The sequence below is a fragment of the Chlorocebus sabaeus genome, chromosome 26, assembly GCF_047675955.1.
Source record: "Chlorocebus sabaeus isolate Y175 chromosome 26, mChlSab1.0.hap1, whole genome shotgun sequence".
Classification (NCBI taxonomy): domain Eukaryota; kingdom Metazoa; phylum Chordata; class Mammalia; order Primates; family Cercopithecidae; genus Chlorocebus; species Chlorocebus sabaeus.
Genome location: NC_132929.1, coordinates 13,872,512 through 13,888,494, shown reverse-complemented (window position 1 = coordinate 13,888,494; position 15,983 = coordinate 13,872,512). Strand labels below are relative to the sequence as shown.

The 15,983-nt window shown below is 41.1% G+C and overlaps 1 long non-coding RNA gene across 1 annotated transcript in view; it reads left to right on the top strand.

Annotated features, from left to right (window-relative positions):
* Positions 1 to 1,816: 1,816 nt before the first annotated feature.
* The window catches only part of LOC103245872 (uncharacterized), an 89,946-nt gene continuing 75,779 nt past the window's right edge, over positions 1,817 to 15,983 (top strand). Inside the window, exons 1-2 of the long non-coding RNA XR_005244274.2 lie at positions 1,817 to 4,516; positions 10,385 to 10,501. This is a non-coding gene — a long non-coding RNA (uncharacterized lncRNA). The remainder of the gene's footprint in view (positions 4,517 to 10,384; positions 10,502 to 15,983) is intronic.

The following is a 15,983-nucleotide window of genomic DNA, read 5'->3' as shown; positions in this document are numbered from 1 at the left end:
TCAGTGATGTTTCCTGTGACTCTAGCATCTTTCCTGCAGACTTTCTTAGTTCTGTGGTCAAATTTGCTTTTGCTTTTATTTGCATATTTTCTGCTCCCTCCCACAATGATCTCCAAGTTGGGTATGCCAAAGGAGACCATTTTCCTTAAGAGTTTATTTTCATTTTTTCCTCTTCTGGGATGGTGGAGCTCATAAGAAGCAAGAGAACACCTTTGTAGCCCGGTGCAGCCAGAAGCTCTTGTTGAATCTTGTGATGACTTGCATGACTCCTGAGATTACACAGCCTTCCACATTAGAGCTGCTCTAAAGTCTCATGGACTAGCTATAAAATGGGAAGTTATAAAAAAAGTACTGCTATTCGCTATCCATCGGAAGAAGAGCAGTGTTTATTGAGTGTGATGGTCATCACTAGGGCTGGTTACCATGCGGTTTTAGTCCTCCTTGTCCCCTATTCTGGGCACAGGGCTGGAATTCATTTCCTGGACTTCTATTGTAGTGGAGGTGGTATAATAGTTTTGGCTAGTGAGTTATGGGGCAAAAGGGATGTATGTCAATTATAGGCCGCACATTTTATTAGCAGTATAATTAACCACTGTCTTCTCCCCTCTGCCGTGACAACTAGCAAGGTTTGACACAGTTGTTTACAGAGCATTGTTTAAAAGATAAAATCACAAGACCGCCCAGAACAGGGAGTGACTATGAATTCAAACTCTTGCTTTCTCAAAGGAGAGTTTCAGTGTGAAATGAGTAAGTCCTCACATGGCCTTTTTTCTTTCCAAGTGGGGTAGGATGAGGCAGACTCTCCCTCCTGTAGCCTTCAGGCATGCCATTGTAGCCCCTCCCTTGCTGAAACACAAAATCCTATGTCTTGGCTGGAGCTTTCCTGGCTTCCAAGTCTAGACCTCTGTGCCCAGTGTGTCCCCATGTATTTGTGCATCAAGATTCAGTGAAGCCTTGTGTGAATGAGATCAAGACCAGGAGTCACCTTGCTTGGCTTGGCCATTTAACATCTGTGTGACCTTGATCAAGTTAAAATTAACCCCTCTCAGCTTTGGTTTGTTTTCTGTAAAATGGGGTTAGTAACAGTATCTTCCTCACAGGCTATTGCGAGCACTCAATGAGGTAATGCATATAAAGTGCTTAGGATGGTACTTGGTACGTGACAAGCACTCCTCTCTCTCTATCGGTGTGTATACTGATTCACTTTGTACATTTAGAAATAACCCATGCAAAGTAATCCTATCTCCATTTTCAGATTGTGAAGGTTTTTTCCTGCAAGATGAAAGAAGTCTTGGAGTAGCAGGTAACCAGTTTTTATTTTGTTGTATTTTTTTTAGCCACACCAAGGACGCAATACAGTCGGCCCTCTGTATCTGTCAGTTCTGCATCCATGGACTCAACCAACCGCAGATAAAAAATATTCAGAAAATAAATTCCACAAAGTTCCAAAAAGCAAACCGTGAATTTGCCCCCCACACAAAGTACTACATTGAATCCAGGAGAACTGAGTGATGTGTAGGCATTGTTTAAGGCATTGTAGGTAATTTAGAGACGAAGTAAAGGATAAGGGTGGATGTGCATAGGTTATATACAAATATGTTGCATTTTACGTAAGGGACTTCAGCACCCAAGGTTTGGGTTATGGGTGGGGGTGTGTCCTGGAACCAATCCCAACGGATACGGGGGAATGACTGTACTTTGAAGAGAGAGAGTAGCAATGTTCAAAATGCAGGAAGTGAAAGAAACACAGAGAGCATTCTTTGGAAAGATACTTGAAGGTTTTTTTCTAATCCTCATTTCAAACCTGGGTTCCCACCCTTTTCCCACCAACTCAGAGACAACTTTTTCTGACACAAAAGGAGAAAAGAAAACATATTTTTGAACACCACTTTTTTCTTGGAGGTTTTCTTTTTGACAATGATTTTTAAGTTTGTTTGAGGCAATTTTTACTGGGATGAACCAGCTTCTTTTGGAGGGTGGACAAGTCACTTCCCCTCTTAGATCTTATCTGCTTCTTATCTGTACAATGAATGCATTAGGGTTGATAAGTCTTCCTATATCTGGTGTTCTTTGATTCTGCCATTCCCTGTTTAAGCCAGAGCCTAGGAATGTAGATCTGGAGGCTGTTTCTGTTTTAGATTGTGGACCAGAAATTAAGCACACACTGCCCCAACTCCCCCAGCTGCCTGAGACTTAAGAAAAAGTGAGACTGTAGCTCTTCGATTTGGCGTTAGAGCGCTCCGTGGCATTAACCTGTTGTTGGTCTAACGTGTGGGGCCGGAGGATACGTGCTCGAAATCTGTGAACATGGTTGCTGCTGAACAAACGCATTTTGCTTTCTTTCTTTTCCTTTTTTTCTTTTTCCCAGGAGTGAGGAGGGGGAGGAAAAAACCGGTCTTTGTTGTGAAGCCACGGTCCCAAACTTGAACCTAGAGGAATGTTACAGCTCTGAAAAAAAGTTAGGGAGCAGCCTTGCAATTAAGCACTCAGTCACAACAAGAGGGTAAGAACGTTCAAGGCACTGGATTGAAGAGACACAAAAGTCAGGAAATGACCCTTTCGTCGGGATTTCAGAGGCCACAGAGGAGAAACAAAGTCCTCTCACAACTTGGGAAACTTCGGACCGTACCATCCCGAGGGGGCAGGGGTGGGGGCGGCCGGGAGAGGGCAGTGGAAATTGACATCTTCGCTCCCAACGAGCCGTGAGTAAACTGAGGATTTCCCGGCTGAAAGGACTCAGTGTCTGCCTGTCCCCGGCCCAGAAATGAAAGCGAGTTTCAGCCCATCCTCATTGTGGAGCCTGCTGAAAAAGCAGCCCGGGTCGCCCCGGCCAGCCCCGGCGTCCTGAATCGGAGCCCTGTGCGCGCCAGGCCGGGCCGCGCGCCCGGGTTGCAGGATGGCGTGCCCAGGCCAGCCCATCTGCGGCCGCGGGCCGGCGGGGAGGAAGCGTCCCTGGGGATGAATGGGGCTTTGTTCGTAGGCAGCCGCGGCTACCCTCTGCAGGCCCAGCCCGCACAACAGAGGCTGTATGCGACAGGAATGGAAATGAGCCTCAGGCCCTGCCCAAGGAGCCCCATCCCCTTCCCCGCGCAGCGCTGAGGAATGCTGGCCAGCCGGAAAGGAACCCTCGCTGGGAACGCCGCTCTCGCGCCTCTGAAACCCCATTGAGAAGAACCCTTTGATGCAATTAAAGCGTATTTCATTGCAGGCCTGGGAGGAGGGAACGACCGGCAAGCTTTTTTCTGTCTCGGACGTGTGTGTGCACCTTTGTGGGCCGGGTTACTTCGGGAGCAGGCAGGAACTTGAGCTCCCTCTCTCGCAGACGTTCTGTAACATCAGAAAAGCGTACCCAGAAACAGATTGGTTTTCACTAGGGGTGGGACCCAATCTGGACACCATCCAGGCTGACCTGCAGGCCGGGGTTCCTACTTTGAAAGGCTCTTTGGTGCGCCTTACACCTACCTTCCCTGCTGTAAAGGTTTAGGCGGAAAAGAAATTGCGTTTGCAGGAGGAAGTTGTTTCTGAGGTTACCGCTCAGCATTTTCCATTTTCTCAGTGGTGGGGTGGGCTGTGTCGCATATCCAGAAGTGATGTCACAGCCAGACCTGCAAAGTGATGTAACCTGCAAGTGTTGAAGGACGACGAGGGGACAGCTATTTTGATACTCGTATTATTTTATAACATTTCCCTACTTTTTCCATTGAGACAACTGTGTGACCTCAGAAAATCCACATAGCCTCTCTGAGCTTAATATTTGTCGTATGTTAAAGTGAATATCACAAAGCCAGACAACGAATGTCATGAAGTTCTGAGTGCTTGTGGAATTCTTTCTAAGTTGGAGGTGGACACTTTATATACCTGCACACGTGGAAGATATGTGGGACTGGAGTAAACAAAAAGATCCTATTGGGACCTCTGTTTGGTTGCCTTTGTGTCACTTTTTACTAGGGCTAATTGTCTAATGTGTCTTTCCACTAGTGTATGCCTCCTTGAGAACGTGAACCTTTAAACAACAACAGCAACAAAACAACAACAACAAACGAAGACAGAGCCTGCACGCTCTCCCAGGCTAGAGTGTAGTGTGCAATCATCGCAGCCTACAGTATCCTGGCCTCAAGCTATCCTGCCACCCCACCTTGGCCTCCTGAAGGGCTCCAATTACAGGAGGGAGCCACTGCACCCAGCCAAACCTGTCTTTTTTTCTGTATCTCTTGTGCCCAGAGCAGTCCCTGGCCCTGATAAGGGTTCAACAAATATGTCGAATGAATGAACGAATACATTCAGGAGTGTAGGGATTGATACTAACTTGCTGGCTGTTTTCTGTTCCTTATAAATCTAAATAAGAAATAGGGAGAGCATAGTAGGTCTTTGGGGTCCTCGGGCGAGGCATAAGTTCAGGAGAAGTTCGAAGGAAAGGGTTGGAAAACATTTCTGAGAGCACAAACATGCTACAAGTGTTTCCTGAAATGACCCAAAGGAGAGCGCAGCACTCAGGTGGAGGAGTCACTTTTTCCAAGTGAGTGGATGGTTAATACTGGCAAACATGAATGATGTTTTATATTCGTAAGAAGTGTGCCTAGTCAATCACTGATTCTTTAAACACCCCAGGGAAGCAGGGAGGGAAGAGCAGTGGCCATGCATGATGGACATCATTGTTTCTTATACGTTGCTCTAATGTGTCTCCATGGTTCTTGTTATTTTGGGCCTGGTTTAGACTTCTATTTCATTGTTTTCCTCTGAGGTCTGGAATACACGAATATGTTTTCCACTGAGAAAATCCAATACACTTTTGCATCCCAATCAGGAAGTTGATAAACATGAGATATTAGAGTACTTGCTACCTTAAATATACCTCCACATGTCTGCAGGAAATACCACTCAAGTAATGCCTCGGTAAGCAAATGCACACTCCTGTCTTCTCCCCTCACTCTTACATCACACACACACACACACACACACACACACACACAATCACACTGATCAGATGGTGAGTAATATAAAGTCTGTTTAAAGATGGGACCCCCATGATTCCTTGTTTGTGTCAGGGGCAATATGCCAAACACGGCTGACCACAACTTTGTTTCTTGTCCTGTGGGTCGGTTTGGCTGTTATTCTAGTCATCATTTTGTCTTGATGTGGGTATCATCCCTGAAAGTGGAGACTCTTTTTCAGACTGTCCCATGCTTGTCTATTTAACCAGGTGAATACAACCCACTTAAAACTCTCACATGGGAGGTGAGTCCAGGGTAGAACAAAAGTTGTATAGTAGTAACAGTTGTGGTTCCCTCCCTGTACAGAACTAGTGAGTTTTCATCAAATCATTGAGTATTTCTGTTTCTTTCTGATTTACAATATGCTTTTGTAGAGCACCTTTATCCTCATTTCAGATTGGTCATTACTAGGCAGTGACTTGAGTCGATCTACCTGATGCTAGCAAATAATCAATGATTCAGAAGGGATTAAGGAAAGCAAGGATCAAAGGTTCTTGTCTGATTACCTTCATAAAGTCAATCTCAAGTGATCATGTTTTATAAATTTTGATTTACTTGTTTTTTTTGAAAAGACTATACCTATTTATCTGGAAATACTCACAATTCATTAGCACCTTTTATCTTAAGAACCTAGAACTCCACGTGCTTGGGAATTGTGGATGAGGAGAACGTTTGCAGAGACAGGTCCCAGAAGACATAAAAACAAGGATTGTCATTCCATACTGCCAATTAAGAAATTACCTCAGAGAGGTAATGCGGCTTGTCTGTTGTCACAAACGGTGGAATTAGAGTTGGATCTCTATTCTCCTGATTTCCAAGACTGTCCTCAAGGCCTCTAGTGCTTTAATGCCAGGGGACCCTGCTATGTAGATAGAGACCAGACTCTGGATCCCAAGGGACATAGGAAAGCTGCCTTGTCAGATTTGATAAGATTGAGATAGCTATATTGCATACTGCTTTTCCATTTTTAGAAAGTATACATTATTAGCTCAACTTCCCTTTTCTTCTGCCTTATTTGTCCAGAAGCCAGAAACGTGAAGAGAAGACCTCGCCTTGATTTGCCAGATGACCCATGGCCCTTTTAGTCAAGTTCCTGGAGAAGTTAGGGTGGAGACTTATTTATCCTGTGTTTGGGGCAATAAAAGGGGAGGGGCCGCCTCCTCCAGCCTGTCCTAAAAAACCAAAAAGCAAGGCTATTTACTCAGCCCTAGGCTACTAAGTGCTGGGGTGGCCCATGTTGACTTAAATGAGCCCTTGCAGTTAGGTGGGGCTCTCTGGAGCTGTTAGTCATGTGAGGTTGCCAGGGCAACTTAATGTCTTATGAGCTGGAATGCTTCAAGAAGTACAAAGAGGAGACTACAAGAGTGCATTGCAACTTACAGTCATATGTTCAATAACATGTCATCTTTCCTAATGGGGCTTTTATTTTTATTTTATTTTGTGGGATTGAAAGATCAGAAGCCGGAAATTATCTGGAGAGGATAAAGAAAAGGAAAAATTAAAGGAGGGGGCTATTTCTGTTCCTTATGTGGGCAATGATTAAACAAGGAGAACATCTGGTCCTGGAGCGGGTCTCTGCGGTGCTGCTTTTAATTACCCCGTCATTTGGTCTCATGCTAAATTAGTGACTGTGGGAGCAGCTCAGATCTCCAAACTGACAGCCCCGAAGAGCTCAACTTAGCCTGCCACATAGTCAGAGGGGAAACACGGAGCTTCCGGTTTCATATTTAAACCAGGGATTGACTCATAATTGTAGCTGTCAGGAGGGTGATGGAGACATTATGTAATCTGGTTCTTATGGCGATGTGTGTTTAAGGTTTCTGCTCTGTAAATTCCAGAGGAAATTTTGTGTCCATTGAGGGAGAGCTTGCTGGCTGCTCTGTGGTGTGCCCTGCAGGGTAATTACAGTGCTATTAAAGGTTCCTAAATCTGCCTGAATCCAAACATGAATGAATTTCCCCCTGAAAGGCCCTCCTGTTTTTCCATAGACTTTTAAATGTGGATGAGGTTAGGCGAAATCTGGCAAACTGCAAAGAGGCAGTATGCTGGCCCAATAGGGAAATGTAATAATGGCAAGCCATTCAGGTCCACAACTATTTTTTTTCTGGACCACATAGCTTCCCTTACTATTTCCCATCATTTCCATTCTCAGAGATTCTGAAAGCGGACACCAGTTGCTTCTGGAAACAAAGCACTGGGGCTGTGGATCATTAGTTCCATTTTCATGCTGCTTATTACTTGCCTGTCAGAGGTTTCAGGGCCTCTGTGGACTGGTGTAAGTTTGCTGGGCAGCCAAGGAATCTGCTTGAGGCAGATCCAGTGTTTGCTGCCATCAAAAAAAAAAAAAAAAAAAAAAAAAGAAAGAAAAGAAAAGAAAAGAAAAAGTCAGATGAGGCTGTTTAAGTTTAAATGAAAAAGAATGTACTTTTAACTATTTTGCTGGAAGGAGACTTGTGGTATTATGTGATTGTTCTCTGTACCCAAGTAATATAAGTTTTGGCTGCACGATAAGAAGGATTCATTCATAGAGAATAGTGCTGATATTAGAAGAATAACAGTAAAGATAAAATAGAACTTTAAAGGGTGAATGGGAGTTATGGTGGTGGGAGTGATGAGGGCTGAAACCCTCAGACACCCCCTGACTGCTGGTCTGGTTGACCCAGAGTTCCTGCATCTGTTTCTGTACCTTTCCTCCCTTTCTTAAAAAATCCCCAGTCCACCGGTACTTGGAGTGCTGTACTTAGCCTTTTCATGACATCACAGAAGATAATGGTATATAAAAAGTAGTTTTAGTCAAAATTAATAGCTACATGTGTAAAAATGCATCATCAAAATGCTGGATATCATGGTCATCAATCAATCATCATCATCATCATCTACATTGTAATTGATTGCAGTTGGGTGGTCTCTGTTGTAATCTCTATTTTTCTAGAAAAATGAACAATTGGGAGAATTGGATATTTGCCCGTTGGTCTTTGAAACATGGTACTGGGAGTGAGCAATGTTCACTTAGCAAGAAGATGGAAAAATCAGCACTTGCTTTCCTACCACGCCTGGGAAATTTTTATTTAAGGTCACCCCGTAAGTAGAATGGCTTGTCTTACTATGGTGGACCACATTTGCATTTTAGCTTTGCTTACCTGGCTCCAAATATTCAACTGATATGAGAAAGTTATTTTAATGAAAATAATATATTTAATATGCTTGTGTATTTGTACACATAGAAATGTATATTTAAAGGAACAATGAAAAATTACCCCTATTCTTTCACAGTCTCAAGGTGTATAATCTTTATTAGGAAATAGTGATGGCATAAAAACTTGATTTATTTTCTTCCACGAGGCTGAAGTTTTATATGAATATTATACAGTGACTATAGCTTGGGACAGTATCATCTGACTGATGGATGATGCAGGGATGGATAATTTCATGAGTTGTCTAGCCAGAGTTTATTCATTTTTCTAGTCATTGAAATGAGAAGACTTGATATGACTCCTATTGAGATACTTTCAAAAGCAACCATCCTTGTAATGGATTTTCTCTGTCAGAAAATTAGGTACTGATTTGCCTATTATTTTTCCCTGTACCAGAACGTACAGATGGACTGGGGATTCCTCTTCCAATTAACCCATTTATGCCTGAGGTTACAATCTTTGAAATTTTTGGAATCAGACCTTGGTGATGACCTTGAGCAGTAGGATATAAACAATTCCCACGTGCTTAGCCTTCCAATAATGGAACACTAGGCATAAATAGGTGAAGGGCCATTAGCTTATAGAAAACGAAAATCGAAGACAACAAAACAGTATTATCCTGGGGGCTTAAAGAAATTAAAGTGAGCATTGGATGTGGTCATCAATAGGACATTTCCCTTTCTTGCCTTTTCTGATTTCTCTATCCAACCCCAGGCTTTCATCATTGAGAGTGAAGTAGCCAGAAGGGGCAATTACCAGAGATAATAACTTATCTTTGATTTTAAAACATTAGGGAATTTTAATTAAGATTTATTAATAAATATATTGAATTTAGTTTGATTAGAATTACAGCTTTAGCTTGGCCTAAAAATTCTCCACCTTTCTGGGATCCTCCCTTCAGTTTTCTGACTCTTGGGCCACATGTGTATTTAGCTCCGTGACAAAGAGCCTTGGCTCCTTCAGGCATGATGCCCACATCATCAAGGTTAGAGGCGATTATAACTGATACGGGTTGCAGTCTGTCTCTGTCCTTGTAAATTCCGGATTGTACTTGCTCACTCCTACTTTATATCTTATCTTCTCTTCCTGAAGACCCATGCTGTGGACTTCAAGCTCCAGCATCGTGCACAAAGACAACAGCCTCACAAGGACTGCTTAACCAGCCCCCATTGTGTCAGGTCAAATCTCCATAAGAAACCCATTCCTCCCGATCAAAACACACACACACACACACACACACACACACACACACACACACACTTCCTAATGGTTTTGCTTCTCTGATTGAATTAGTATTACTAACATTAATCTTGTTATGCAGGTATCAAAGAACTAGGTAGGATTGTCTCAAACTCTATTCATTCCCTGTAGAAGTTCAAAGTCCTCCCTAAGTTTTCTCCAAATTCTGTGAAGTCCACATTTTCATGGTCACTTTTGGCACATCTAATTTACACAAAAGACCCTACAAAGCACTTGTGAGTATCATGTATTTATTTAAAAATTTTGGTGGCACGGGCAGACAGAAGTGCAGTTCATGTTGAAACAAAAATAATTTCAAATTTAACTTCACTCATCTTTATTTGTAAAATGTTTCTCCACTATCCCATCCTTAGAGAATACATACCCTTCCCTCATCCTATAAAATCCCCAGCTTCTTGGTGCCTCTCTCCTTCCGCTTTTTCCCTTCTGCTTTTTTTTTTTTCTCCTAATACCCCCATCCTCTTGTTTTCAAGTGCAGAGAAGCTTAACTATCTCTCTTTTCTTTTATGCTAAGATTATTGTGGACATATGTCCATGTCCTCAGGATCGAACCTTCTATTCCCAATGGCTATTTTTCCAAGCCAAATACTGTTGCAATTGTTAAGAAAACAAAAATGTTACCTGGTTACAATGATAACAGGAGCAGGAAGCATACATTTAGTGCTTACTATGATCCAGACTCAAAGGGCTCTTCATCTTGTCTCATGAGATTCCCGCTAAAATTCAGTGAAGCCTGGCCTTATGAGTCCCATTTTAACAATCTTGAGATCGGATCATAGAAAGTAAAAAATAAAATAATAAAAAAAGCAATTACAAAACCGAATATTTATTGAGTTCTTATACATCAGGCACTGTTTTAAGCCCTTAATGTGTTTTGTTTTGTTTTTACATTGACTCTTCACAACTCTGCTAGTTAAAAAAATTATCCCCATTTTACAGATAAAGAAATTGAGACAGAAAATTAGGCAATTTTCTCACAATACGTAAGAAGTGGTGCCAGGAAAGAAATGGAAACCAGGCTGCTTGAATCTGGAACTCAGAATACTGTTTGAGAAGGTAAGGTGGTGTTTAAATGTTTCGCATGTAGTCAGTTTCCTAACTCAACTTCATGACACCTTTCCTGGCTGACCGAATATTTCAACCATCCTTACATTTTATATTTTTCATCCCTGTTTAATTTTTTCTCATGGTACTTAATACTGACACGTATTTTACTTATTTATTTTTTTTAATTTTCTGTCCCCACTACTAATATGTAAACTCCATGAGGGGAGGGACATTGCTGTCTGTTTTACTCATGATCTCACCTCCAGGGCTGATAGGAATGCCTCGCATGTAGTAGATGCTCAGTAAGTAGTTACAGAATGAATGAATAAATGAATATATGCACGTATGAAGACCTGCTTACACAGAGGACAGGGCCTTCTTGTTAGGTTTTGCAGATACGTCAGGAAAACCCCTTTTGAATGGAATTTGAAAAGGCTCTAAATTGGTGGGCTATAAATGTGATCAGACTCATGTTGGGAGATCTTCAAATACTGGGCTCATTTTCAGGTCACCTCATGTTCCCTTCTCTTCTCCGCCTCCCCTAGGTGTATATGTTTAACTCTCTCCATCCTGGTTTAACTGCCTTCTCTGTGGGCCTATTCTCTAGGAAATTCTTTGGCCAGTTTACTTTTCCCATGTATAAGATGGAGATAATTTTACTTCTAACAACTTCAGCAGGATTTGGAAGAGATCACTGAGATGATAGGAAACAAAACGAAGTATTGAATCTTAGGAAGACTCTGGCTATGGAAACATAAATGAAAATTAAGATAAAATCCTTTTATCAGTCATCTACCTCTCCATAATTTGAAACTTGCATCTCAACGAAGTAACACATAAGGCTTTGTAGAAATGATGACTTTTGTGACTTGTTGCTATTTTGACCTTTAAACAATTTTAAAACATTATTGTTAGAAATTACCTAGCATGTTTATTTAGAATGCTTTTTGTTTAATGAGGAAGTTACGTTTTCAGTTTGATTTTTCTATTTAGGCTGGTAAAATGTATTAAAATTGTATCGTGAATTAACTACAAAGATAGTATCCACTTATTAGGTCAACAAACATTCTTAAACATTTTTTTATGGCAGACATCATTTTAGTAATTAAAACAGCAAAAATGTCAGTGAGAAAAACAGAATGCTGGGTTCTTGTGTCATTCACAGAGAGATGTTTTTTAGAGACTGTTTATTGTATTAGCTTGTTAGGGTTGTCACAACAAAGTACCACAGACTGGGTGGCTTAAACAACAGACAGTTAATTTCTCACAATTTTAAAGGCCAGCCATCTGAGATCAAGGTGTCATCAGGATTGGTTTCTCCCGAGGCTTCTCTCTTAGGCTCGTAGGCGGCCATCTTCTTTTTCTGTCTTAATGTGATCTTTCCTCCGTGCCCATCTGTGTCTGGATTTCCTCTTCTTATAAGTCATTGAATTAGAGCCTCACATCAATGACTTCGTTTTAACTTCATTGCCTCTTTAAAGCCCTATCTCTGAATACTGTCACATTCTGAGGTCCTGGTACTGGACATTAGGGCTTCACTATATGAATTTTTGTGAGGACACAGTTTAGCCCATAGCACTTCTTGTATTGCCAGTCTCTTTGGGTTTCCTTTTACTTGTTTAAAATAACAGTGGTGCTTGCTATACCTGTTATTAACACATCACTTAGTGGTTTTCTTTCTTTATGAGTATTGCATCTAGGTGGAAATAAACCTCGCTTTGGGAGTGACAGTAATATCAGAGGTCATAGATGGACCAAACTTTGATCAGCATTGCACAAACCCACCTAAATGGACAAGGGAACTGTTTTCTAAGATTTAAGCTTTTTGGAAAGTGAGTATCACACAGCTGAGCATTTCTTAAAGGGACTACTAAAATTATTGAACCAGACTAGACTTTTGACTAGATGGAATTCAAAGTTAATTTTCCTCTGGCCAACCAATGTGTAGAAACTTGGAAGACAAGTTACAGGTAAAATAGAGGAGTTAGATCCCATCACCATCATTATTATTGTCAACATCATTTTTACCATGTCACAGTGGATGCTTTTACACTCTTTTCTTCTCCTTGTTCTATTTTCTTCCCAACAAGTTTGTGAGCTGCTTGTGGGTAGGAAGTCGTTTAAGACTGTTGTCCATGTCCATTTAGGCTTTGCATGATGCTGGGCACAGAGCCGGGGCTTGGAAAGCACTCATTGACCAACTGCAAACTGACATGACAGGCAGAGGGGAATGGTGGTGGAAGAAGGATAGTAGGGAAGGGAAGAGTTGACTGGCATGGCACAGCGAAGAGTGAGTCCCCAGGTGATGATGGCACTCTTGCCCTCGATCCAGCTATTGATGGAAGTCGCTATGGAGTTCTGATGAGAAGAAAGAGATGACTTTGTGGCTGCATGAAAAATGGGCTTCAGAGCAGGATTTCTCCAGTTTTATGAAATATAGACTTGTCATGATCTGCAAAGGAGGTGAATTATTAGTTTCTCCTCAGCTTTAATCCATACTTCACCATAGAAAACGCAAATGGTGGCAAGTGGGTAGGGAGAGAAGTGGGATCAAAACCGAGTTTCCACTAACTTCCTCTGACAATGGTTATAGTAAAACATTCTGACTAGGAAAAGATTAATCTCCGTTTGCAAAATTAAAAAGAAAACAAAAAACATGTGGAAAATATTATGTTGATGCATGTTTTGCTGAACAGATGGTGACGGTCCACAAACTTCTCAAGGATTTCCCTTCAAGGATGAAAGGAGAACATTTTAATTTGGCTGAGTAACCTAGAGTCACTGAATCTGTTATGATCTTGTCTGTCTCTTCTTACAGAAATCCTTTTTATTGCCAAATTGTGGATTTTTCTTCCAATAATTTTTAACAAATTACTTTAATCTGGAATACCCAATTAGCACACAAATGTGATGTTTCTTTTTCTGCTAGTTTAGTGTTTCTCCACAGGCAACACCTCATCTTTGTATTTTACATATTTATGATTCTTGTTTTGAGTCCCTGAAAGCACATCAGATATAATGTGGACTGGCCACTTATTCAAATCTATGTTTTACAACTGGGGAAACCGAGGACTGGAGGCTTCTGTGACCCTCCTCAACATTTCACAATGAGTCACAGCTGAAGAAACATTAGAAATGGATTTCTTGAGTCTGAAGTCATTGACCTTTCACTAGCCTTTTTAGAAACTGTGATTCTTGATGTACTTGAAACCTATTTACTTCTGTATTTTCTTTTTTTGTGCTCTCTCTCCTTTTTGAAGAGTCTAAAGAAGACACAGGGAAGAGATTTTCCCATAGAGATCCCCCGATTGTTGGTTTCCTTTGAAATGAAACCACAGCTTTTCAAGTAGAACTTTGCAGAGGTTTATAAGAGGAGCCTGCTACACAGCTGAAGGAGGAAGAGGAATGATTGGTTATTGATTTAGCACTTTCCTTATGTCATCAGTCATTTCTTCTATCAGGGGACATTTTCTTCACTAGAAAAGAAAAAAAAGTTAAAATTAAGGACAGCAAGCAGTGGCCAACTGTTTACCATTGATTGAGGTCTGGGGACAGGTGTTTAGGATTTTATTTACTCTGCTGCTCCATAATGACTGCCCTCCTTTTTCTTCTTTTTCAAAAAAAACTTTTTTTCTTTTTCTTTTTTTTTTTTTCTGAGACCAGATCTCATTCTGTCACGCAGTGCTGGAGTGCAGTGGTGTGATCACGGCTCACTACAGCCTTGCCCTCCTGGGCTCAAGCGATCTTCCCACCTTAGCCTCCTGAGTAGCTGGGACGAGAGGCACACACCACCACACCCATCTAATTTATTTTTATTTTAATTTTTTTGTAGAAATGGAGGTCGCACTGTGTTGCTCAGGCTGGTCTCAAACTCTTGGGCTCAAGCTATCCTCCTGCCTCGGCCTCCCAAAGTGCTGGGATTACAGGCATGAGCCTCCGCACTGGGTCTGAAAAACAGAAACAAAAAACAAAAACAAAAACAAAATCTTAACATATCTGTCCTCTATCTAGACTCATCTAGAGTGCCTCCATGAGCTAGGCGGCCTTACAGAGATCCAAGTGAATCTGGGCCCATCTTGTTGATGCTGAGGTTTGGTACCTGGCGCTGATCAGGGAGGCATGACTTGAATCTGCATTGATTTGTAATTCCAATGTACTCCAAACCTCTGAATAGGCCTGGAGACTGACCTGGAGCTACACTAGCTGGCTGATTCTTCTTTCCCTTATTTAATGATCCTTATGGATAATTGGAAGATTGTCCTGATACAATGGCCACTCTTCAATTATTGTACACATCCCTTTGGTCTTTATTTTCCATTTTTATTCCTTCTCTCAAATATTCTTGCATACATTCACACTTTACTCCTATCGTCTCTACTGCAATTCATTGCTTAAAGCTTTCTAACACTAGGAGTAAAAGAAGAAAGAGATGTTCTGCTGCTACTAACATGAGTAGCTCAAAATAAATTTGGAGTGTGAGTGTATTAAAATCCAAACACTCTTATGAATTTCTGTTTCCATCTCCAATTTAGAGTGAAATATCAGAAAGAAACAAGGAGAAAAGTAGTTGATTTATTATGTAGTTAAGAAATGCTAGATGGTTTGCACAGATCATCTCATTTAATCCTCACAACAACCCTGTGAACTGATTACTATTATTAGCCTCATTTTGTAGACGGAGGGACTATCAGCTTGGCAGCTCCACTGAGGCAGTACTCTCATCTTTGTATCCCCAGGGCCTGGCATGTGATCCTTAGCACAGCGTTTAATAAGTAATTAATGAATGTGAGTGGCTGAATTCTCCCCAGATTTATCCATTTTGACCCGTGGATCTTTATCACACCTAGCTTTTCTTTTCCATCTTGCCTTTGAAGTCTTTCCTTCCTCCTTGACTATTTTCCATTTCTCACCTCTTTCCAAAAAGAGCTTGAGGTGGTTCACAAATATATACATATGTATAAATACATGTGTATTATTCAACACTATAAAAAATAAATGAGGCAATCAGGGAGAGTTTGCACATTTTATTTTTTCTTCTCAGATTTATCTTCACTTGCCTTGACAAAGAAATACCACTCAAGGTTTTTACTGCAGATTTTCTTACATTTAAACTAAATATATAAGTTGGTTTTCAAAGGTGCTGGCCACATATACTGTTCCCTTGTGTTAATATTCCAATGTCTATGTCACCTGAGATGGCTTTGGTGAAACATTTCTCACTGTCCTTCATACTACCCAGTTGCCAGTCAAAAATTAAGCAACTTATATGGGGTCAAAGTTTCAGGTAATTTACCCATCAGATAATGGTGTATTTTCAAACTATGCTCCAAAGATCTCTGAAAGTTCTGTAGAATTAAGTCAGGACAAACTTGGAGGATAAATGAAGCTCAGACAATGAATAGGGCTCTGGGTTCCTTGTCTTTGTTTCAACCAGAAAATCTTTACTTTTATACTTTTTGTATTTGGGTTCTCTTTTGAAAATTTATTTTCA